This window comes from Vombatus ursinus, unplaced genomic scaffold (genome assembly GCF_900497805.2).
Source record: "Vombatus ursinus unplaced genomic scaffold, bare-nosed wombat genome assembly UNPS02009835.1, whole genome shotgun sequence".
NCBI lineage: Eukaryota > Metazoa > Chordata > Mammalia > Diprotodontia > Vombatidae > Vombatus > Vombatus ursinus.
The window spans coordinates 2,810,165-2,836,564 of NW_020949613.1; the positions used below are offsets into that span (position 1 = coordinate 2,810,165).

At 34.2% G+C, this 26,400-nt stretch overlaps 1 pseudogene; it reads left to right on the forward strand.

Annotated features, from left to right (window-relative positions):
- The first annotated feature begins 3,412 nt into the window (after window positions 1-3,412).
- The window catches only part of LOC114036392, a 41,910-nt pseudogene continuing 18,922 nt past the window's right edge, over window positions 3,413-26,400 (forward strand).

A 26,400-nucleotide genomic window follows, 5' to 3' on the forward strand; every position in this document is an offset into this window, starting at 1 on the left:
ATTTTAAATTCATTTTCTCATTTAGGCCTCACAACATCTCTGTGGAAGTAGATGGCTAAAGATAATATTGTCTTCATTTCATAAATGAAGAAACTAGAAGATGGGTGTATTGACTGACTGATCCATGATCACATAGCTAGTAAATGGCAATTTGTACATAGGTCTTGCTAGACTTTCAGTCTAGCATTTGTTGAGAGGCTGTCCCTCAAAGCCCTGGACTTAGATAAGACATCTATATATCTATATCTATATCTATCTATCTATCTATCTATCTATCTATATATATATATATATACACACACACATATACATCTATATATATATAGATGTATATATATGTGTGTGAGTGTGTGTGTGTGTGTGTGTGTGTGTGTGTGTGTATTTTTAAGTGGAGTTCTGCTTTCCCTCACTGATTCTTTCCCTTACTTCTGTATGGATTACTGGATTGCTGTCCTGGTTTTAACACACATTTCTGGTATATGAGAATATTTAATACAGTGAGTAGTATGAAGACATAGGAGAGGGGAAATAAAAGGAATTACCACCCACAAGGCAACATCTTAATTTGCAAATTGCACGAGAAGAGAAAGCTAAGGTTATGGCAGAGTGAGGGAGATTGGATCTTTTCAGAAAAGCTTTCAGCTGCCCTGAATTTCTCCTTCTGCCCTGATTTCTCATCAATTTGCAACAGTTGCAGTTGTTATTGGCCACCAGCCTGATGAATGTTGTGGGAGTAGCAAAAAAGTTTGTACTTTCTCCATTGCCACCAATCACAATGGATCTAATGCAGAGGACAGAAATGGTTTTAAGTGCTTGATTTGGTCAAGCAACATTTCCCATCTAACTAGGATATGTGGCTCCAGGAACACCATCTGCCATCTTTAATCAGTAAAAAAGAAAGCAGTGAGGGTAAGATCCACATGACTTGTAAAAGTGCTGTTCATTGAGCCAATAAGAAAGCAGCTTTCTGCTTCCTTCGTCCTCCTCCTTGAGAGGAAATAAAGCAAGGTCCACTACCCAGTCAGGCTAAATCACCATTGCCAGGTTAGGAGACCATAGAAATTGGTTACCCCCAAATCTCTTCATTGTGATTCATCTGTATTTGCACTAATTGAAAAATGAGTTTATTATACTGCTATTTTAAAGCAATGCTTGATAACGTGTAAATCGATAGAAGTTAAATTAGGCTACAAGATAATAACCATATTTAAGAAGATTTACCCTCTGTAAAATATACTTAAATATACTAATGGACTTAAAGAAAATACTTAAGCCTTCTATTTGAAGCAATTACTGGAAAGCCATTATTTAAACAAAGGACCTATATTACTGGGAAATTTAAGGCATGAGGTAAATTCCACTGAGACAAAAAAAATCTATGTAGGAAAATGATTTATAAGAATTGTATTTTGTAGGAAGGAAAAAGAATTAAAAAAAAACTTCTAAAATTTAGGAAGTATTACAGTCATGAATATAGAAATATTGCTGTCTTCTACTGTGGTATTTAGTTGGCATGCCCTGCAGTGCCCAAGGGTATTATATGTGATATATTATTGCAAACAATACTGTCTGCTCTGAAGAAATGGAAATGAATAATACATTAAGGATAGTTATGGATGTTAGATGTTCAGGACATCCTCTAGTGTGTTTATCATTTAACAAAAACTAATTCAAAAGTTCCTCAACTTGCTTCCAATGTGAGTAGAGCTGATATGAGGTCCAGGTTCCCAATGATGCTCAGGTAGCTGGAAAGTCACATCCAGCTCATCCAGGATGAAAAGTGGACTCTTCTTAAACAGTAGAAGTTGTTTGTTATTATTGAATTAATAGAGCTCAGAAACACTCATAACACCAAGTATGTAGTTTTCTTCAGAATTTCAGAGATAAAGGCTTGAAATGATTAAGTACTGAGGTTATCCTCTCAAGAACAGGTATATTGTTAAAATAAGCCCACATTCTCATATTCTCTGGGCTGCATGCTACTGAAATACAACAATTTACTATTTCTGAATTCTGCTACTATGTGTCCAGGGCTTGGAAACCTTAGCTCTTTGAAAGACTTCTTAGGGACTGGCCAATATCACCCAACCACTGGGCAGCTGCCCTTCCAATTCCATAAGAGAAATCCTTGATGCTTCATAAAGGGATGACATATTGTAGACATTTCTTTACACAGCATTAGAATACCTGGTTACATTTGTTATCCTTTACTTCCGTGATTGCATTAGCTGGTGGGAGGGAGAGTGAATCCTAGCCCACTACATATGTATGTATGCATACATGTAGAGTCCATACACACATGGTCCACTTACATGTACATATGTGTACATTTATAGGCACCTGTGTAAAATTAATTCACTTACCTAGTCCATATTATTTTCCTATGACATTCTTTTGTGATTACTTTCATTTTCTAAGTATCCAAACTATAGTCCAGACAAAGCAGCAATTTTCTTTGGGCTTTACTAGGAAGTAGAAGGAATAAAAAGATGGCCTAAAATATTCAGGGAATCAGTGTGAGGTGCTGATTGTCTTTTTCTAGTCAAAGTTTTAATCCTCTGCATATAGACACAAATCATATGCAAATATTCTTTTCTCAGTGTCCATCAAGGGAAACAATGTTTCATGACAGGTCCCTGGATGAGAAGCTTGTCCACAAATGCAAGATTTTCAGTGGTCTATCCAAATCATGAATCAGTGACTTGTATATGGAATTGAAAGTCTCAATAAATGTAAGGATGACACCAAGTTGTGAGGTGTAACTCACAAATTGGAGGATGGGACTAGAATTCTAAACAGCCTTGAAAAGTTGAAGAAGTGATCAGAAATGAACAGGAGGAAACTAAATAAGAATGGCTCATTCTGGTAGAAAAGCACAACCAACCACAAGTATAAAAAATAAAATGACTGTGGAACACAAGGAAATACATCTGTGTGTGAATTAAAGAAGAGCAAGCATGATATAGAGATGTTTTAACTGGATGTTAACATGCTAGAGCAATGACATCAAACTCTTATCCTCAGTAAATCCTGACTAGAATACTTTCTCTTGATCCAAGCTTTGTGTTTTCAGTAGGAAGTGGAGAAATTGGAGGGTATCCAGAGGACAGCAAAATTAATGATAAATGGTTGACAATGAGGACTCATGAGAAATGGCTTTAAAAAAGAACCATGATTATTTAGCATGGAGAACTTGAGAGATGCCTTGAAGCCAATTTTCAACTATATAAAAGTGATTATGAGAAGCCTGGTCACCTGCAGATACACACATCTAAAAACAAAACAAATGGGCAGTAAGAATGTCTTCAGTTTGACAGAATAAGTACAGTTCTGACCAAGATTAGACTACCTTTATTCATCATATTTCATTATTATTCACTATTACAGATGAGTCAAATTTCTTTGTTAGAGTATGAGGTAAGCTTTTTGGAGCAATATGTTGGGGATGTAGGTCACACATGATCTCAGTAGGAGTTTAGGGTTAGGATAAGATAAATCCAAGAGGTTATTTGAACACATCCTTGTCCTCAGGGCAAATCACATAATCACATATTCCCCCAAGCAACTCCCTAAGATCAGGTGCCAAATCTGTATTGGTAAGAGGAAGTTTCCTCATTGGGATTTCCTGTTAATAAAAATCACAGATTACCCCCCACCACAGACTCTCAGAAGAAATTCTAGGAACTGAATAAAAAGAAAATGAATTTTTAAATTAAATTCAACATACTTTTATTGAGTACTTACTATATGCATTGGAGAATATAATAACAATAAACACTGAAGAATGTTACACTTTTCAGTGTAACAAAATGCTAATACTAATTATAGTAATATTATCCAGCATGTATATAGTGCTTATTAAATGCCAGGCACTTCATTAAACACTTTACAAATATTATCTAATATGATCCTCAGGGCAACTGTGTGAGGTAGGTGCTATTATTATCTCCTATTTTACAGTTGAAGAAATTGAAGAGATTGTAATGGCTTGGCCAATGTCCCAGTCTGAAACTACATTTTTTTTAATCCAAGTCTTCCTGACTCCACTCCTAGGGCTCTGTCCATTTTGTTACACAGCTATCTGAAAACTGAGGGAATAACCACTTATTAAGAACCTTCTACGTTTCAAGCATCATACTACACATTTTACAAATTTTATCTCATTTGATCCTCACAACAACCCTGGGTGGTAAGTGCCATTCTTATTATTCACATTTTACAATTTAGAAAATTGCAACAAACAGTTTAAATGACTTGCCCAAAGACATACAGCTGGAAATATCTGAGCGGGATTTGAGCTCAGGTCTTCCTGACTCTAGGTTCAGTGCTCTATTCATTGCACTACATAGCTGAAATTTTTATATCCTGTGGTGAAGTGTAGCACACTTATGACCATTTCCTCATATAAGCTACGTTGTGAATAATTCTGAGCCCCTTATAATTAGCTCTTCTATATTTCCAGGTGGCAATGACCTGGTCCTAAATCTCCACCATAAACTCCTCTTTTGCCATAAATAAATCCACATTACTCTGACATATTGTTGCCCAATATGGAGGCCTTTTGATTCCATTCTGGATCTTAGCCATTTCTTAGATCTAGAGATACAACAATTTCATTTATATTCAAAAAGTAAAATGGCATGTACCTTTTACTATTCCACAGTAAAATAATGTATCTTATTCCAAAAGCATTTCTATAGGGTTTTTTTTCCTCATCTTTCATATAGTCCAAGAATGTCTACTGATCTTCCTTCTTTTACATGAAATATATCTTCCTATAGCTTTCAGGCAATGGTCTCTTTTTTGTTTTTATTATATGTACTTTTGTTAAGTTACTTTCCAAATCATTTATGGTCCACTCTACAGTTCTGAAGTATATGTTAAAACTGGCATTAAATAGGCATTAACTAATTTAAATATGTTCTTTCCATTCAGTTTTGATTTGGGAATGTTAGGAAGTCTCTGTACCTTTTTGGATACAGCCTTCTCGTTGATATATTTATACTAATGCATATGAAAAGGAAAAGACCAAGATATCTGTAGGTACCAACTTCATCTGTTGGTTCAATGTCATCTCCATATTGAATCTTGAAGCTTTCGGTCTCTATTTTGCTTTGACATTCATTAAAGATTTATACTTATTGATTGCAGATGACATGTTGATGCACATAGTGAATAGCTTTCCATGTAGAAATCAAAAACAAATAATTTTTGCTAAGTTTGGATTTATTTTATATCTTATGTGAATCATCCATGAGTGCAAACTAAATCAAAAGTTTTGAGATAATTAATAAAAACAGTGCTGATATTATATTGCTTTCAGGCAGTTTATTACTAAACATACACCCCTGAAACTTGGCACAACATTTTTCCTCATCAGCCAATGTGTTGTTTTCTTCTTTAATAATTGTTTATATTTTTGGGGGGTGGGATGTCATGACACATGCTGTGAATGTTTTATATAAAGTATATGAATAAGTAATTGACCTATGTTTGGAGAAATCACTAGTGTTATCATCTTTTTGTAATAAATAAATCATACCTTCTGTTAAGAAACGTAGTCAGGAATAATTCTGAAAGGGGGAAGGTAAAGTGCTTTGCTAATAATCATGCAATATGATGAAGAAGTTGAGCCAATAATCATGGATTTGAACCTGCTCCACTGCTTTTTAATTTTGCAAAGAACTTCCCTTCAGTCACTTCTCTTGAAGCAAATGTTTCAGTATTCTTTATATTAATAGTGTTCAAACTTTCTTTTTCTTCTTTGATCTAACTTATGTTTTCTCTGTGTTGAACTTATTGTGATCATATAGATTTCCCTGCACACATATGCAGTTTTTCATATCCTAATTCTTTAGTTTTCTATATGGTATAATTTAGTTGCTTCTCAAGTATCTTTATTAATTTTTTTCATTGCTATTGAATTTCGTCTTAAGGCATGCACCATAAACATTTAAAAAGTCTTATTGAGATTGGCCAATTTCATAATTTGACTCTATATCACCTTTCACATTTAGCTTTTGTTTTCAATTGCTTATTAGGAAAATCAGAAATTTTGTATATACTTTTGTTGTCCATATTTTTGGTTGACTTTAACTGGGTGATATGGTATTCAGTTCTCTACTACATATTCCAACTAGATATTGATGCAGGGTTCCAGTGCCTTTATACAGCTCTTTAATAATTCTCTCAAACCACTTCTGACATGATTGTATTTGATGCATTATTCTTTGACAGTTCCAACCTTTCTCCTGTGATTCTTGACATGCAAACTACCACTGAATATGCTATCGTGTGCAAGTGGCGATATGGTTTTATACCTCATGTTAACTATCATGGAAGAAGGCATTAATGCATTATGGTTGGAGCAAGATCCATTGTGGAACTTGGTGGCAGTGACAGCAGCAGTTTTAGGAGTTCTAAGGCCAGAAACAGTATGAGAATTGGACAATCGGTCAGAATAAAGTAAAAAATGTACAACAAAAGAAAATCTAAAGCAAGCAAAGAAAATCTGGGTAACTTTGAAAACAATGTGTGGTACTTATTAAATAACATTCTAGAAATGGAAATTTATTGTTTTATGTTAAATTATTTTGTATATTCTTATATAAATGGCAGTGTTCTTTTTTTTCTTTTCTTATTTTGTATTTAAGTTTCAAATGAATAAAAAATTTCCAAGAAAGAAAGAAATAGAATTGGTTAGTTAGTAAAAGAGGCACAAAAATACAATGACACTAAGAACTCTTTAAAAAGCAGAACTAGGCAAGTAGAATTTAATGATTTCATGAGAAATCAAGAAAACAAGGCCAAAAGAATGAGAAAAAAAAGAAAACTTGAAATATCTCATCTGAAAAACAACTGACCTAGAAAATGGATCAAGGAGAGACAATTTAAGAATTACTAAACTATCTGAAAGTCATGATAAAAAGAAAGAGCCTAGACATCATATTTCAAAATATTATCAAGGAAACTACACAAAAATCCTAGAACTAGAAGGTAAAATAGAAATTGAAAGAATTCATCAATCATCTCTTGAAAGAAACCACAAATGAAAACTCTCAGGAATATTATAGCCAAATCCCTGAGTTCTCAGGTCATGAAGAGAATAATACAAGCAACCAGAAAGAAAAAAAAAATACCTTTAAGCCACAATCAAGATCACACAACATTTAGTATATCCCATGTTAAAGGAGTGGAGGACTTGAAATATTATATGTGGGAAAGCAAAGGAGCTAGAATTATGGATAAGAATAATCTACCCAGCAAAACTAAGTATAATTCTTTAGAGTAAAAGGGATATTTAATGAATTAGAGGATTTTCACATTTTCCTGATGAAAAGCCATGAGATGAATAGGAAATACGACTTTCAAATATAAGACTTAAGAGAAGCATAAAAATAATAAACATGAACGAGAAATCAAAAAAGACTCAGTAAGTTTAAACTGTTACATTTCTGTATGGGAAGATGATACAGGTAACTTCTCAGAACTTTATCATTATTAGGGCAGTGTAAAGATCATTAGAACTGGAAAGCTGAAGATTATTTAGTAATCTTCAGCTCAATTTTCCTTCAACCCTGATAAACATCAAACCTGTGGCTCATTTCCTCTCTCCTTTTTTTTCTTTTCTTTTCTCTTCTTTTGGAGGCAATAGGGGTTAAGTGATATGTCCTGGGTCACATAGCTAGTAACTGTCTGAGGTCAGATTTAAAGTCGGGTCCTCCTGACTCCAGGACCAGTGCTCTATCCATTGTGCCACCCAGATGCCCCTTCTCCTTTTCTTAAAAAGGAGTTTGAGAGTGAGTAGTGTTCACAATAACTGAGACAAAACTAACAACTACTTTAACTGATAACAAGGAGAATCACCCACATAATAAAGAAAAAAACAGCCAATGGATCATTTTTCATACATTTTTTGAAAATTGTTGATGTTTTAGATATACTGCTAAAGAAAATAAAATCTAGGGCCTACACATTGAAACAGGAAAAAAAAAACCAACTCTGTTTGTTAGAACTCAACTCTTTATTATTTCTCACTGAAGGTATCAGTTAGAATTCAGGGGTGGGAAACCTGTGACCTCAAGACCACAGGTTCCCCTCCCCTGACTAGATAATAACAATTATTTCTACTTAAAGGCTCTAAGATATGACTTACCAAATTAACTCTGACAAATTTTTGAAAATTTTTCTTCTCAAACTATTGTTCTAATTCTGTTAAAATTTGACTGATAGTTGGTAAAAAAAAGAGCTATTTTCTAACTTCAATTTTACTTTTATCTATTATTTTTCTATTATCCTCTGTCTTCTAGAAGTAGTAGTAGTAGTAGTAGTAGTAGTAGTAGTAGTAGTAGTAGTGGCTACTAGCATTACATAGCACTTCAAAGTTTAGAAAACTCTGTATGTGTGTTGCCTCAATTGAACTTCACAACAACCCTGAATTATCTGTTACTATTCTCCCCATTTTATAGATGAAGGAACTGTGACACAGAAAGGTTAAGTAATTTGCATAGAATTACATAGCTTATAAGTATCTCAGGCAGGATATAAATTCAGGTATTCTTGACTTCTAGTGCTATATCCTATAGTTCAATACTATGCCACCTAGTTACCACATCGGTAAATTATTTTTCCCTGCCTAAAGGGAAAACCAGTAGTGTAGTGTAGTGAAGAGTAGATTTGCATAAGAAAATCTAGGCCTCTTCTGCCACCAAACAATTTGTTATCCTTTGAAAAACTCTGATTGCTGAATTTCTCACATGGCACACTGTATCTAGATAGACTCCAGTCATGCTTTATTTTGCTTCCTAGACATCTCCAAGCTGATCACTTTGCTACCTGGAACAGAGACCAGGCTGTAGAAGTGGTTCAGCTTTAGATCTACCGCCCCAGGGCCCTGTTGTACTGATTGATGTTTATCTCTATATGTATTCCAAGAATGCTTCACTTTGCTTGCCAGTCATGTCTTGCCAACTGCCTAGCTGCACATGTATACATCTAAGTAAATGAGTCTTCTGCCAGCCTCCACTTTCATTTTCCACTTTAGTATCTAAAATCAAATCAGTATTTTCATTTCTATAAAAAAGACTGGTATGCCATTCTACCCTCTTATTCTACTCACCACTCCTTCAACTTTCCAAACCAAAGTACATTCCCAGGAACACCACTTTTCTATGTGTGTTATCCCCTATCTCATATTCAAACATACGCCCTTTGATGGCAAGAACTATATTTGCTTTTCCATTGGCATCCTCAGTAAATTATCACAGAATAAGACAGGAAGTACTTTTTTTTCATTTATTCATCTAAGTCACAACCTTTATGATCCTCAGATTTCTCAAATGGAAATTGCATGTATTGGTGCCAATCTTGTTTATTTTGCAAGGTAGTTAAGATATTAAAATGTAAAAACATTAGTTGTAGGTCTCATAATTATCATATAAAAACTATATTCAAGCAATATGCATTTTTCAGATATATGTGTTTAACAGAATCTCAGTGTTATAAGAGACCTCAACAACCATTTAATACATCTTAAAAGTGAGAAAAAAAAATTCCTTTATAACATTCTACTAATGGTCATCCAAATATTGCATGAAGACCACCAATGAAGGAGAAACCCAGTACCTCCTAGTGTAGTGCATTCTATTTTTGGATAACTCTAAATGTGTATTTACATAAAGCTTAAATTTGCCTATTTACAACTTCTTCCTATGTCTTCACTATAGAGCCAAACAATAAATCTGACTAATCCTTCTTCTGTGTAACAACTCTGTAGACACTTGAAGACAGCCATCAGATATTCCAAATCTTCTCTTGCCTAGGATAAATATTTCCAGATATTTTAAACAATTATCAGATTGCATAAACTTTAGTTCATTGCCTCTTGTGGTAGTACACCTTTGATATATCTCCAGTTTTTTAATATCCTAAAAAATTACAGTGCTCAGAATGTGCCTAATATTTTAGATATGTTCTGATTAGAGTAGAGTGTGATGTTCTATCATTTTATTTCTGGAAGTCATGCCTTCTTTACTATCACTTAAGAATCTAAGAATATATAAACAGGCTAACACACAGTGAGCTTATAGTACACTAAAACCCTCAGATCATTTTCATATAAACTTCTACTTAGACATGTGTCTGCCATCATCTACTCATGATTTTTTGAGCTTATGTAAGCCTTACATTTATTTTCCTTGATTTTTGTCTTATTTCATTAAGCCCATTGTTTTAGGCAGTCAAAATCTTATTGCATCTGGACTTTGTCTCATTAAGTGTGTTAACTATTCCCTATCAGTATCGTATCATTTGAAAATTTGATGAAGACACCATCTCTTTTGTCCTAGTCCTTGAAAAAAGTGTTAAACAGCATAGGGTTAACAATCCTTGGAACACTAAATTAAAGAATTCCTTCTAAGATGTTGCTGAACCACTAATAATTCCAATTTAGGTCCAAATATTCAAGTAGTTCTGAATATATTTGAATTACCTTTTACTCTATATCTTCTGGTACTAGGAAGAAAGAAGAAGAAGAAGAAGAATGAGGAGGAGGAGGGGGAGGAAGGGGAGGAGAAGAAGAAGAAGAAGAAGAAGAAGAAGAAGAAAGAGCAGGAGGAGAAGGAGAAGGAGGAGGGAGGAAGGGGGAGAGGGCAGGGAGGAAAGAAAGAAAAATAGAGGGAAAAGTGAATGCTGAATTAAAGTGTCTTAGTCTCAAAGGAAATAAGAAAATGCACCTTCTTTACAGAGGTGAAGGACTACAGATGTGTAACACACAGACTCGATTAATGTGTTGGTGTTGGTGAGATCTGTTGAACTGCTTTCCTTTCTTATCTTAAAAAAATTCTTTGGACTTCCAGGAGCCAAGATGGTGGAGTAAACAGTAAGTCTCTCTCACCCTCCCTTATTGACCTTGAAAAACCCAGAGAATATTTCCCCAGGAAAAATTCTGAAATAGTAAAAGTTAACAGAAAGACTCAATACAGCAGTCTTTTAGCTCGTGAGGCTTAGGGGGATTGACGGGAAAAGTCCCTCTTGCTGTAACTGAAGGGGACCAGTACAGGAAGGGAGGCATCCCAGCAAGCCAGTAGCAAACTCCACCTCAGCAAACCAGTAACCAGTGCCTAGCCCCCAGCACAAGAAGCCTGGGACAGTGCCCTCTGTGTCTCAGAAGCAGAAATCAATTTTCAAAACCAGAAAAAAGGCAAACAACACAAACAAGAAGCAGCATAGAAAAAATTCTTTGTCATAAAGAATGATTTGCTGGGCAGGTTGTTGGTGTGATGCATTTGGAAATATAGGTGATATAAAAACATAAATGATAAACTTTTATTAAAGATAATTTTTTTAAAAAGAGGTTTTTGTTTAAATTTAGGTATTTGGGAGATATATGGATGGATAGATGGGTAGGTAGATAATCTATGTTCTTTCATGTTTTTTTTTGCTGAAAACTATAAAATAACTTAGTGTTTCTAGTGTCTTTCACATATTAGCATAAAACAATGTTTCAATATTTGTCTGTTTCATATAGGATTATAGGTCACAGGTTTAGCACTGTAACAGGCCTTAGAAGACATTTAGTCCAATGTTTTCATTTATGAAATGAGGAAACAGACTAAAAGAAGAAAAGTGTAAAATTTAATTAAAAAAAGATCAGAGCTTTTTTTTTTTACTTAGACCAATAGCAAATATCTAAGGTTTTTTTTCGTTAATAAATTTTTTTTTGGCAACACTTACTTCTTGATTTTCTGAAGATGTCTTTAGTTTGGGGATGGAGTAGGTTACTATGTAACAGGTTCCTTATCACTAGAGGTCTTCAAGCAAAATATGGAAGATAACTTGCTAGAGTTGTTGGAGAAGTGATTTTCATCTGATGTTGGTTGGACTAAAATGCATCTGAGGTACTTTTCAAAAGTGAGATTCTGTGATTCTCAATTTTAGCCACTTATTACATTAGCAAAGAAGGAAGAAAAAATGAGGACAGAAGGACAATATAGAAGTTTAGTCCTGTACTCTGACTTGTTACAAATTCATTGAATGAACCTGGACAAGCCATTTATCTTTTTTAGGTTTTGTTTGTTTGCTATGTTTTAATTCAGAGACTGATTTCATTGATATAGGGAACTTTCACTATGGAAATTCCCTCTCTGCAATGTACTTTTACTATCTGAAAATTAGGATAAAACTTTCAAACTCAAGTAAAGTATATTAAGATCTGCAAATCAAAAAGTAATCTGTGTAGGTGGGAAGTAAGGTTAGTGTTGATAAGAAATAATTTCTGTAAATATGGAAATATATATGTGTATATGTATGTATAATTTATAAGACTTTCCTCTGCAAAACCTGATTTCCAATTCTAGATCAGCCTTGTGTTATCTCTATGAATTTTTTCAAGGCTCTTCTCATTCAGCCTCAGTTTCCTCATTTTAAAAATGAAGCCATTGAACTAAATAGCTTCTAATATTTGTTCTAGCTCTAAATCTGTAATCTATGACCTCATATGCAGCTCATTTCAGTAGTCAAATTCTTTACACTCTGAGGTACTATTTTATGCTGTTTATATGAAAGATACTGGAAGCATTGGGTTATTTTACAGTTTGGGCAATTTCCAGCAAAAGCATAAGACAGGGCATGCATTACTTATCTACTTTCTATTTATATATTTCTGAAACCATCTAATTGCCAGTTTATCCTGGTGGAGTTTTCACTACCAACTTGGTAGTATCTAGAACAAAATCAGTTTTCAAATTTTCCAGGAGATAATGTGGCTATTCATAGCCAACTTTGGTTTATTTTATTTCCTACTAAAAGCATCAAGAAACTGTACATGTAGTCTACCTTTAGGGGATTTTTAAAAATTTTGTCTACAGTTTTGTGTTTCTTTTCTCTGCAGTTAGGAAAACAAGATCTCCATAGGAGATAAAACATGTAATGATTTGCCCTATTGGGGACATGAAAAAAAGTGAGCCCTTGTGAATTTTTGAAATAGATTATTATCTACAAATGTCTCAGCTTTTGAAAAAAGCTAATGGTTTTTGGAGTTGCTGCTCTCCTTTAAAATGTCCCACATACTTTGTTGACTTCCATTTTCCAAGGCTCCTGAAATATTCTGCAGATACTCAGACAATGCTGACTTTTCAAATTGTGAATTCATTTGACTTAGTGGATAAGAGGCTTCTTTTTTGACAGAATGGAAATTTGCATGGAAACATAGTAATGTTCTGCTGCTTGAAACAGGACAATGGAGCTAATTGGCTTTTGAGCTGAAAGCATCCAAATGAGAGCACTAACTCATCATTTTTTCATTAGTCTCTGCATGAATAACTCAAAATCAAGGTATTTATCTTGATATGTAACATCATGTAATGTTATTTCCTATTTTAAAGGTCAAGATCATAGATAAAAATTATAAATTATAGATTAAAAACTTAACCAAGAGGAGAGAGATTGTGGAAAAAACAGTGTAAAGCTGCATTAGCATTCATTGTGCGTTTCCTTAATTGGAAGCATGCTTGACAGATAGATCCATCACTGGGACCAATTTTTTTTTGTTTAAACCCCGACTTCTTTGTAGTACATAACATGGAAGAATGATGAGCAGGACCATCTTCCCCAGGTGTTTTTCCTTGATAATAACTGCATGATGGTGCAGGTAGAGGAAGGAGGAGCAGGTTCAGTCTTACTGTTAGGTAAGAACCTAATTAACTTAGACTGGGGTCAGTTAGCATTGCTCAATTCCCCACCTCATCCAACCAACTCAGAGCAATGCTAAAGATCCTTCAAATAGACATATCCATAGAGATATCCAGGGATGCTCTATGTTCTAGAAATGTAAGGACATGGTGATGATAATAATTTTAAAATAATAATAATAACTCATTTTATGTATCATTTTAAGGTTTAGAAAGTGCTTTCCCAAAGCAATCTCATAAAGATGGCTATATTTGGTCTCAGATGATCTGGGTTCAAATTCTGACTATGCCATATACTACCTACAAAGTTTGTGCAAATGGAGAAATGGAGGGGTTGAACACTACCCATTGAGTAAAGCTAGTGCAAGAAACCTAAATGACTCATCCTGCAGGGTTCAGAATAGGGGGATGGAGTCCCTGCAGAATTCTTCCAAAGCAGTGTCTCCTTCTGAAGCCCCATACATTCCACAAAAAGTGGAAGACACTCTGCCCAAGTCATGCTTAAGAAAGGAAATGTTATTGGAGTATGGTGTCGTTCAGCATCAAGAGCTATAGGAGTGATCTAAAGTAAGTCCTTAGGAGATTCCATATCTGAAGGAAAGATAATTAGAAAACTGGGATTCAGTCATCTTGCCATAAAATTTACACTCAGAAGGGAATCCACCTGACTGAATATACCACAAGAGGAAAAAAATGAGTAAACACAACTTGGAATTAAGGTTAAGATAGTGAAAGAATCTATATAGTAATTAAAGAAGAAAGAGCCAATGAGAGAAAAGTCACAGAAAAATTATGAGAAAGGTAAAGTAAATGGCTAAAAAATAGCAAGCTAAGATAAGTAGCACTTAAACCAAATGAGTGACTTATCATAACAAAGGAAAATGAGTAAAAATCAAGAGAAGGTACAACACAGTGAAATATATCTATATCCATATGTATACATATGTATATACATATATATAACACATAATGAAAGACATATTAGACAATAAATAAACCAAAAATATTTGAAAAAGTAAATTCTGAGGAATCCTAAGAGATAATTGAGCATCACCAAACAACTCCAAAATGTTTCAAAAGAAAAACAAAACTTTTAAATGAAGATATTAGGATGGAAATCAAATTAGAATAAGAGTTCTCAATGCAGAATTAAAGACAAATAACAGAAAGGAAACTTAAAATATATTACGGAGAATCCCTTCAAATAAATAGAGGCTCTAAAAGAGATTTAAACCTAAAATAAAGGAGAGAAAAATTGAAATCTTACAAAAACACATGAATTTTATATCAAAGAGACTGAGTTGAAGTCAGGATTCAAAGAGACAGTTTTAAGATTATAGGTCTCTCAGAACATTGTGATAAACTAAATAAGCCAAAACCCAAATAATTCAATCTAAGAAATAATAAAAGAAACTGTCCATATGTCTTGAATACTGATGAGTATCAAAAATACTGTTTGATTAAAATTATAGAACACCAATAGAGAAAATCCCTAAATTTAAAACTCAAAGACTTCTAGTAATTTTCTTTTACAAATCCCGTGTCATAAAACAAAATTTTGTAACAGACAGAAAATAAAGAATTTCAGCTAGCATGAATGTTAATTTAAATAACTTGGGATTGTTACATAGCCAAAATGAAAGAAAAGAATGGAAAGGTAGGATCCAAAAAGTAGCCCCAAACTGAGCTTAATTATCAATGGGAAAGAATACAGATCTTACATTTAAAAAAAAAAAGACATTTAGGTTATTCCTGGATAAAATAAACCCAAAGATAAACTAGATTTTGACTTGCAAAAACTCAAAGTAAGAGCAAAAACATGACCATTATCTTGGATTTTGTTCACCATCCATTTACCTTACTACTACATATATTATAATTGCAAATCAAGGGTCCCCTTCAATGGAGAAAATAACACAACTATGCCAAGTCCATAGTATATTAATGTTATTTAATCTTATCCGGTCCCTTATTATAGGAAAGCAATCCTTTTATTCTGTAATTGATTCTCTATCTCATTCCTCACTGAGACAATTACAAAAAAGTTTCTTTTATCATCCAGCCTCTCATGTGACCTCTCAATACATACAAAAAGGCAATCACAAAAGATAAAATCATTTTGTTTACATGGAATTTAAAAGCTTCTAATAGAAAAAAAATGAATCATCTAGGATGAGAAAGACAGCAAATACCTTTGCATTAAATATATTTGATAAGGTTCTGATGTTCATGATATAAAGATAATACTGTTATACAGAATCAATTCATTTTAATAGAAAGTCAAAGTATGTTCACAAGCAGTCCTCAAAAGAAAACTTCAATTTATAAATAATAAATAATTATTCCAAATAATTAACAGTAAGATAAATGGCAATTAAAATGACACTGTGATTACCCTTTATAACAAGTAATTTGACAAAGGTAACAAAACATGGAGATAATCTATTTTAGAAGAGCTAGAAACATAATATTGGAACTATGAGATGATCCAACCATTCTTGCAATCAATCTGTAATTATGTTTAAAAAAAAGTGACGAAATAGTCCATCCTTTTTGGCCAAGATAACCCATTGCTAGGCATATAACGTCAGGATATTGAAGACAGAAATGAGGCCCAGCACATACTAAAATATACACAGTCATACTTTTTGTAGTAGCAAAAAAAAAAAAGTGCTTATTCACTGGGGACTGACTAGGTAAACTGTGGTTCATGAATGAAATAATAGTAATGTATAGTAAAAAAGAAATGACATATATGAGTAATTCAGAGAACCATAAGTAGACATATGAAGTAATAGAGAGAAGTAAGCAAAATCAGGACAACAATTCAAAAAAGATTTATTAAGTGCCTACTATGTGCTAAGCACTCTGATAAATAGTCCAGATACAAATAAAAAGAAAGGCATTCTTTGCCCTCAAGGATTGTATAATTTAATAAAGGAGGACAATGCATAAGAGGAAGTTAGAAAGGGGAGGGGGCCACATCCAGGAAGCAACTTGCTCTTTGAAATTGAAACTAAGTAGAACTGTGGATAGAAAGTGAAGAGAGCTACAAAGTCCATATTCTGCCCTCTATAAAAGAAAACTTTGTGTGGATTGTAATACTATAACATTTAGTCCTCCAGTCGGAGGCTGAGGGAGGTGGGAAGGTGTTGAATATTCAAGGTTGAGTTAGCAGCGTGGTGATGAGATCTGAAATGATCACCATATCATAGGAGGGGCATCTTGTTCCTTGGCATTGAAACCAGGCAGAACTGCAGATGAAAAGTGGAGACAATGCAAAATCCAGTTTCTACCCACTGTAAAGGAAAACAATGTACAGAATGACCCTCATAATGTAAGTGAAAAGAACAATAAAACAAAACTGAATGCTTTGTAATTATGATCAAGCAGACTTGGAAAAGAATTGAAAAAAATGCACCTTCCTCATTCAATCAGGGAGATGGAGATTATTGTTATGGAATGTCATGTATTCTGTCAGATATGGTTTATGTATCAGTTGGTTTTTTACTATATTTCATTTCTTTGTAAAAATATTCATTAAAATGGAAGGTTTATTTTGAATCAGAGGAGGGAAGAATATGTTTGCAAATGAGTGTGATTTAAAATTAAAATAATTCAATAAAATAATTCTATGATAAAGACATGAATAAATCAATTCAACATGAACAAACTATTATTAAACTAATAAAACACATAAACTATTGAAATAATTTAACATCTATCTAAAATACTATATAGAACAGTGGTTTCCAGAGAAGAAACTGAGGCCTCACTGGAGATGGTTGAGCTTGGATGAGCTACATCCCACTAAACCACCAATAAAATTATGGGCTTGTCTCTAACACAAATTAAACATCCACTTCAATCTTCTTCATTCTACCCTTTTCCACAGTTGGCTATGAGGTATCAGACTCCCAAGCTGGATATACTCTAATCAGAACTAGGCACTGGAAAAGCAGATGAACATGAAATATTTAACACACATTCTTATCCAAAGTCATTCTCTGCTTATACTCAGAGTAGCAACTCTGAGTCTCAGTGAGAAGCTATAAGTCAGGAATCTAGAGGTAACTGAAGGAATAATGTGATTCCTCCAATATAATCAGCTCAAGCCTCCATTCTAGTGTGTAGTCCCCCAATACAAAGCAGTAGAAAATACTGACCTAATGTCACCTGACCAGTGAACGTCATTTAGCTTTGGCAAATGTATACTTACTGAAAAGATATGCAGGGACAGAAACCCCTAAATTAGAGGCATACTCTTCCCTCTATCATCTCAGTCTCCAGAGTGAACAGGCTCAAACTTAATGAAGTTATAACAAAGCATTCACTTAACCAAATTAACCTCCAAATGCAGCAAAGACACTGGAAGAATAATTCCCTTGAAGAAAGACACTATATCTTGGTTCCTATGTTGATTTGGTATTAGGATGGGTCAATCAGGTCACTTCTCAGGGATGCAATGGCATTTCAGGCTTGGCAATTAGCCAGCTACAATTTATATTTCAATCATTGAACCTGTCAAAATCACAGAAGTCCCTTAGCAAAGGAAGGAATAAATAAGATGTAGCCCTATCACAAAAACAGTCTTGCCAAAGAGGCTATGCCTTCATGGTCCAGTCTACAGAGGGAAATGGCATGCTATCCATTGCTCCTTCAGAGTACAGAGAGTCATTCTTGCAATTTATCACCATCAAGAAGGAAATAAGCAAATTTCTCCATTGGAATTTTCAGTATACATTCTCAGTTTTGCCTCAACAGCCAATCCAAAGCCCCACTTAGTCCCAATTAGTTCACCAATTAGTAAATAGATAGGAAGAAGTCAACAGATATCAGAGCATGGCTCTTCCATTCGTGGCATCACTAACTTCTAGAATTTTGAAATAGCATATCTAGATGACAAGTCTGGGAGCTTAACAAACACCTTTGTTGGCCCCTTGCATATTTTTTAGGACTAGATCCTCATTGGCCTTTCCCCAAACACAATGTATTTATTTAGAAAAGAGAAGAGCTTCCAAAATATGTCCAATTGCATGTTCACATGCTGTACTTTATACAAAACATTTGTAGCCTATCTTTCTTAGAGAAACTACAAATATATATGAGAAAAGAATGTGGTTAAAAAGTATTTTTTAAATGTGACAAAAAATCCCAGAGGTGTAAAGAACAATTCACTATTGATTTTATAATTATTGAACAAGCTTTCTAAAAGCAGTAAGTCATCTGCATAATCCTTACTGGTTCTTACAAAGCTTTTGATCATTTACACATTCATGTCTTAATCATATAATTCAAATATATAAATTTGGAAATATTTTTTAAAGAAAAATACTACCCTTTCTAAGCTAATTTACTTATTTAGTGCCATACCAATCATACTACCACAAATATTTTATAGAGTTAGAAAGAATAATAACAAGATTTATTTGGAAGAAAAAATGTCCAGAAAATCAAGGGAACTAATGAAAACAAATGCAGGAGAAGGTTGGGGTGGTGGGATAGGATGAAGGGAAATATACTTAGTTTTTCACAGCATGACTACTATGGAAGTGTTTTGCATGACTGCACATGTATAATCTGTATTGAGTTGCTTGTCTTCTCAATGAGGATGAGTGGGGAGGGAGGAAGGGAGAAAATTTGAAACCCAAAATTTTAAAAACAAAAGTTAAAAAAATGTTTTCATATGCAACTGGGAAATTAGATATGCAGGAATTGAGGTATAGAAATCTATCCTGCCCTACAGGAAAATTGAAGGGGAAAGGGATAAGAGAAGGGGGGTAGATAGAAGGGAGGGCAGATTAGGAGAAAGGGTACTCAGAATGCCTGGCATCTTGGGGACTGGATGGAGGAAGGACAAGATGGAGAGAAAATTTGGAACTCAAAATCTTGTGGAAGTGAATGTTGAAAGCTAAAAATAAATTAATTAATTAAAAAAAGATTTATGGAGAACAGAACAATTCATGATGAAATAGGAGATAGAGGACATTACAAAAGCAAAATGGATAACTTTAATTACATTAAATTGAAAAGTTTTTGCACAAACAAAGCCAATGTAACCAAGATTGGAAGGAAGGTAGAAAATTGGGAAAGAATTTTTACAACCAGTCTCTCTGATAAGGGCCTTATTTCTAAAATATATAGAGAATTAAGTCAAATTTATAAGAATACAAGTCATTCCCCAATCGATAAATGGTCAAAGGATATGAACAGGCAGTTCTTAGAAGAAGAAATTAAAGCCACCTAAAGTCATATGAAAAAATGCTCTAAATCACTATTGATTAGAGAAATGCAAATCAAAATGACTCTGAGGTACCACATCACACCTATCAGATTGGCCAACATGACAAAACAGGAAAATGATAAATGTTGGAGAAGATGTGGGAAAATTGAAACACTAATGCTTTGTTGGTGGAGTTGTGAAATGATCCCACATTTTCGAGAGCAATTTGGAGCTATGCCCAAATGGCTATCAAAATGTGCATACCCTTTGACCCAGCAAAAGCACTTCTAGGGTTTTATCCCAGAGAGATCATACAAATGGGAAAAGGACCTACATGTACAAAAATATTTATAGCAGCTCTTTTTGTGGTGGCAAAGAATTGGAAATTAAGAGGATGCCCATCAATTGGGGAATGACTGAACAATTTATGGTATATGAATATAATGAAATAGTATTGTGCTATCAGAAGTGATGAACAGGCTGACTTCAGAAAAACCTGGAAAGACTTGTATGATCTGATGCTGAGTGAAGTGAGCAGTACCAGGAGAACGTTGTACACAGTAACAGTCACATTGTGCAATGATTAATATTGATAGACTTAACCTTTCTCAGCAATACAAGGATCTAAGACATCTCCAAAGGTCTCATGATGGAAAATGCTATCCACATTCAGAGAAAGAACTATGGAGTTTGAATGCAGATCGAAGCATACTATTTACTATTTTTTTCTTCTGTTGTGTTTTGTTTCCTCTTTCTTGTGGTTCTTCCTATTGGTTCTAATTCTTATGTACTACATCACTAATGTGAAAATATGTTTAATACAAATATATATGTACAGCCTATATCAGACTGGGTGCTGTCTTGGGGAGGGAAGTGGGAAGGAGGGGGAGAAAAATTTAAAACTCAAAAGTGTATGGAAGTGATTGTTGATAATTCAAAATAAGTTAAGTAAAATAAAAATTTTAAAATTTAAAAGAAATTAAAAAAAATACTACCAACATAACAACTCCAAGAACAATTATTACTAAGTGTGTTATCACTTTTAGAATAGGAAAATAAGTGGTAACATATTGAAACTACCTAAAAAATAAACTTATACAATGCTAATAAAACATAGGGTCCATTTCCCCAGGAAAGCTATGAAAAGATGAATCATTCCTCATCAGGAAAGACAAGTATTGGTAGATGATTTAAGAGCACATGATAAACAGGTTAACAACTTTCAGATATACTTCTAGAATCAATAGACCTCACTTCAGAGGAATAGTAAAAGCTAACAGTTTAATAGATATATGCCATACTAGATCTATTGAGAATAATGGTCAATTTTTTACATCTAGATGAAACTTATAAAACAGCTAAGACACAAGAATGTAATCCAAAGACCTCCTTGAACTCAATCAACAATATGTCAACAAAGAATCATTGAACAATTGGCTAAGCCATGTGAATTTGTTTGCAAAAAAAAACCAGAAGAGTTTGTGATAAAGGTGCAGGACCACGCTAGCTCTACCCAAAGTTAAAGGAAGGTTATCTTTAATGAGCTCAAACTTACAAATTTATATAAATTATGAAAGGAGATCATATAAACTGTTTAACATCAGTGAAAGCCACAAATTTTAGTGCTGAGGAACTATCTAGGAAGACATGATCAGGTAGTCAGTTATATAAAAAAAAGTTATACGAGAAAAAGATGAAATTTCTATATAAATAATACAGATACCAAAATACCCTTGAGGATTTAAAAAGTAAACTGCCCAGAAATCAGAGCATTATTATAGACAAAATAGCTGCCCACTGTTGTGAGAACATAGTATTTGATCTGTTAAAAAAATAAAACAATGTTTCAGCACACAGAATTTTCATAATTCCAAACTTTATGGAACTAAAAGCTTTCAAAATATAAAGATCTAGCAGAAGACATCAAAACTATGAGCACCCTTTCTGCTACTGGAGTTGTTCCAAATATTTTTTCAGTGAGTCTAAATAAGATCAGTTTACATACTAGTACTTTTATTTAATTACAAAATTTAAAAAAAATCATATATTATACTATACTCATTCACAGAACATTAAATATAAAAGAGTATTAGCAGGATAGTTATTTGCCCCATGACTACTGCCATCCGATTGCTATAAAAAAATAAAAAATAATAGCATTTAATATTTATATACCATTTTAAAACTTAGAAAATGCTTTTCTTAAAGTAATCAATAAAGAAGGTTCAACTTGAACTCAGAGGGCCTGTTTCAAAATCCTTGATTATCTAACATACTGTGGCATGGATTTCCACACCTGGATCCTTCAAAAGACATAGAAGCCTCTGTACTTATATAGGTTCTAGCTATAAGCATGTCACTTACCCTTCCTGGGCCTCTGTTTCTTCATCTGTCAGATGTGGATAATGGCCTAAATAACCTCTATTCTCCCTTCCACATCCCAGTATCTGAGCCTATGATACTGCTTAGGCAGGGCAAATATTGTGATCACCATTTACAGAAGAGTTCCTAGACACTGGAGTGGCCATTCTTAGGGACCAAGTTCTTCCATATGTTTCTTAGTCACAGAACATCAAACTCTCTATTCTACCTACTTCCTCAATGCAGAACTTGGAGGGGAGAGCTGGAACAGCCGAAGTCAATATTTGTAGCCTAAGAATTGTCTGATTCTAGATGAAACAGACATGACCTAATTGATTCTGTACAGGGGTGGTGGTTCGTGGGCAACTGGAATCCAGTTATGCCACATGTAAGGCAATTTCCTGAGCTGTCATACATGTTCTCTTGTTTTCAGATACATCTCAGTGGCTAGACTTGCTGATGGAGCATAAGCAAACAAGGATTTAAATTACTTGATCTCCAAGACATCTCTACCCATATATATTTTTAAATATCAACAACACAAAGTCACTGACAATGAGAGGAATAGGTCTGTTTGATTTTGATCTCAGGCTTTGTATGTCTATAATACATTGAGATTTAATTGTGACATTTTACAAATCTTCCTAGAGAATTAATAACCCACATGATTTATGTCAGGAGTTATTAACAGAGTTCAGAAGATCTACAAACTTGCATGGCAATAAAAAGACATCTTTATTTTCACTAGCTTTTTAATCCTATGTATTTCATTTTATGCATTTTAAAATATTCTAGGAAGGTATTCACAGGCTTCACCAGATTGCTAAAGCAGTCCATGGCACAAAAAGAAAGTAAACAACTCTTGGCTTATGTGAAATAGGACTGGAAGAAAGAAAACTTTTTTTCTGTAAGTCTGCTTTCCTTAATGCTCAAACTTTAATTTTTGTATTTTAAGAGATTTATGTATGCTTCTTAATTCCTCTCTGAGCTCCAAAGCTGACTCTCTGGTCCTCATTCTCCAACACGGTCTAGCAGTCTTCTCACACTAGATTACTTCCCCCAAGCAACCTTCTCATCCTGGAAGATCACTGTGCCCTCATGGATCCTTCCTCTGAATGAGGTTCCTCTCAAAACCTCCATTTTGAGTAGAGTATCCAGGCCAACAATATTCACTCTATCATTCTTCTCTGTGCTCAGCCGCTGACTATCTGGACTTTTTTCTCTACCCTGACCCCTATGAATACCTTATCTTCTCACACTTTTTATCTTTTTAAAATTTTTTGCCTTTTCCCCATTAAAATGTAAGCTCTTTGAGGGCAGGGAATGTCTTTCCTTATATTTCTGTCTCCAGTGCTTAGCTCAGTGCCTCCACAGAGTAAATCCTTTATGGATGCTTTTTGACTTCTTGACTTAATATATTTGAACACAATGAATATACAATAAATCTGTGTTTTTGTCCCTTCACCAACACATATCACAATACCATAATGGGTAAATCCTAGGGACTTGCTCACAGAGTTTAAATGAGTTGCATAGTATCACACAAATAATCTGTCAAAGGTAGAATATGAGCCCAAGTTTCTTGTCTACAAGCCAAGTATATTATCTAGGACACAGTAGTGCCCCCTTTAAGTAAATAGGTTTTTACATATGGGAGGCAGAATAGTGAGAAGGAGATACAGAAGGTCACAGAATCTTTTTCATTACAGGGACTAAACCAGAAAACAAAATTTTATTTACATTTATTAATTTTTCCTCCTCTATCTCTATCACTATTTTGATTCTCTCTGAATTAATGTATGTCACGGTTAATTGCTGATATATATCCAAATCCTAGCTATCAACACTGAATTGTTTTCTCTTTTCCTCCCTAGAAAGTGCTGAAAAGTTATCCCATTTTGCCTGAAGGGTACAACCTGTTTCTATTATCTGGTTTCAGTGTTTGCATTGAATACATGAGCAAAAATGAATCATATCCTCTAGAAATATTCCCTTGCTGAAGGAGAATAGAGTGGTTGAAAGACTATATTTTTCCCAAATGTTATCCTGAACAGATTGCAATTTAAAAGCAATAGTCCACATTCAAATAGACTAATAGATACTTCCTTATAGTACATGGAGGCAGAATTGTGTAGTAGTGTTGTCTCTGGAGTCAGGAAGACCTGGCCTTGAATCCTGCTTCAGACTTTTGGTGCCACCCTGGGAAAATACTTTAGTCTTTCTCAGCATGAATTTTGCTTATCTGTCAAATGGAAATAATAAGAACTGTAGTACTTACCTCATGGGATTGTTATGAAGATCAAATGAAATGATAAATGTAAAGTGCTTTGTAAATCTTACTGTGCCATAAGTTTCCATATTATTATTAGAATTGTCATTATAACTATTATAAAATGGACTGCTACCTTGACGTACAACAAGATTAATCTCATTTTTCTTTAGCCACCCATCTAATAGGTTGCCAAGTGAATTTCATGATAGGTGATTTATGTTGATTTCTTATGAATTATGCTACATCTCCTTTCCATCCTGATTCCTCTTAACTTTTGTACCCACAAGTCATGATTGAATTAGAGATAGTGTTCTGTAGCAGAAAAAGTGGTTGCCTTGATGTCAGCAGACCTGGGTTCAAACTTCAGTTCTAACAATTACTAACTGTGAAATACTGATGAGGGTAGAGGGTGGGAATCTTCATTTCCAGAGTGAGCCTTAACACCATCATCTATACAATTGTGTCAAACGATGACTGCACTACCTACCTAACAGGATTGTTGTGAAGAAAGGGCAATAAAGAAAAGGATTCAAAAGGGCCCAGGGGAGTAAAGAGGAAGGTGAAGAACTATTGAAATGAGGCATTCTTATTATAATACAACTGAGTGAAACAGGGTAACTTGCATGACAAAATGAATTTTCCTTGAAAAACTATCAAACATGCATCTTATTGAAAAACTACATCATGCAAAATTCTTCACTTCCATTAAAAATACTAATTATTCAAAAGACCTAAGCTTAATGATCACCAGAATAGGAAAAAAAAAACCACATAAATAAAGAGTGAATATTGCTCATCTTATAATATACTCTTGGATGGAGTCCATTAAGTTATTCCATCAGTACACACATCTTGAGCACTCACTGAAGAAAGACAATGAACTGGGCCCCAAATTGAATTGAACAGGCTGGATTGCATTTGGAAAACTGCCAAGCACTGTCAGTCTTCACAAAGTGTTCTATACCAACCAAGTCCAGGTGTTAAATTATAGCATTCTCCCATTAGTACTGTCTGATGGCAAATCATGGAACATCATGGTCTCTGAAGCATCAAAATTGTAGGGAACCCACAGGAAATGTAAAGATTCATGGTTGACATAAGCAACTTGCAGCATATTAGTGATGATAACTTACCAGTAAGAAGTAGGACTAAAAATAATAGAAGAATGTTCTGGGGAGGACACAGACACCATCATGTGAAATTTAAGACATGCATTTAAAAATTGTATGGAATGTAAGTTCACAGTTTCATATAACATTTTCTATTTTATTAATCAACTAGCATATGCTAGGAATTGTGTTAAGTACTGGAGATACAAATGTAAAACAGACTCTACCCTCAAAGAGCTGAGAGCATATTTTGTCTAAAACAAATTTGTTAGGAGTCTATGAAAAAGATACAGCATCAACTTCAGGTTTTTTGTTTGTTTTTTTAGTTCTTTATGTTAGAATTATTTTCTCTTTTTCCCTAGGGTGGCTTCTAGGTACCCTTCTGTGATGAAGTCATGTGTTCCAGGCTACTATCAGGACCCTTCCTGATTCTGTTTTATCCTTGACAATCATAGCATAGAGATAGACTAACTTTATTCTCCCTGTCAGATTCCCTGTACCTACTGGACTTTCCTAGGATCTGAGCTCATTGGCTTAACAAACTGAGATAACCAACTTACTCAGTGGCCAATGAATCACTGACAGATTTTCCAGATATGTTTGCTCCATCCACATCTTAGAAATAAAGGCTTATAAGTTACAAGGGAATTTCTTCTGATAATTAGGAGAGGATCCTTACAATAGAATGGAGTTAGTGGACCATTGAATGTCATTGATCTGGGAGCAAGAGGGTTAGACTAGACAAAC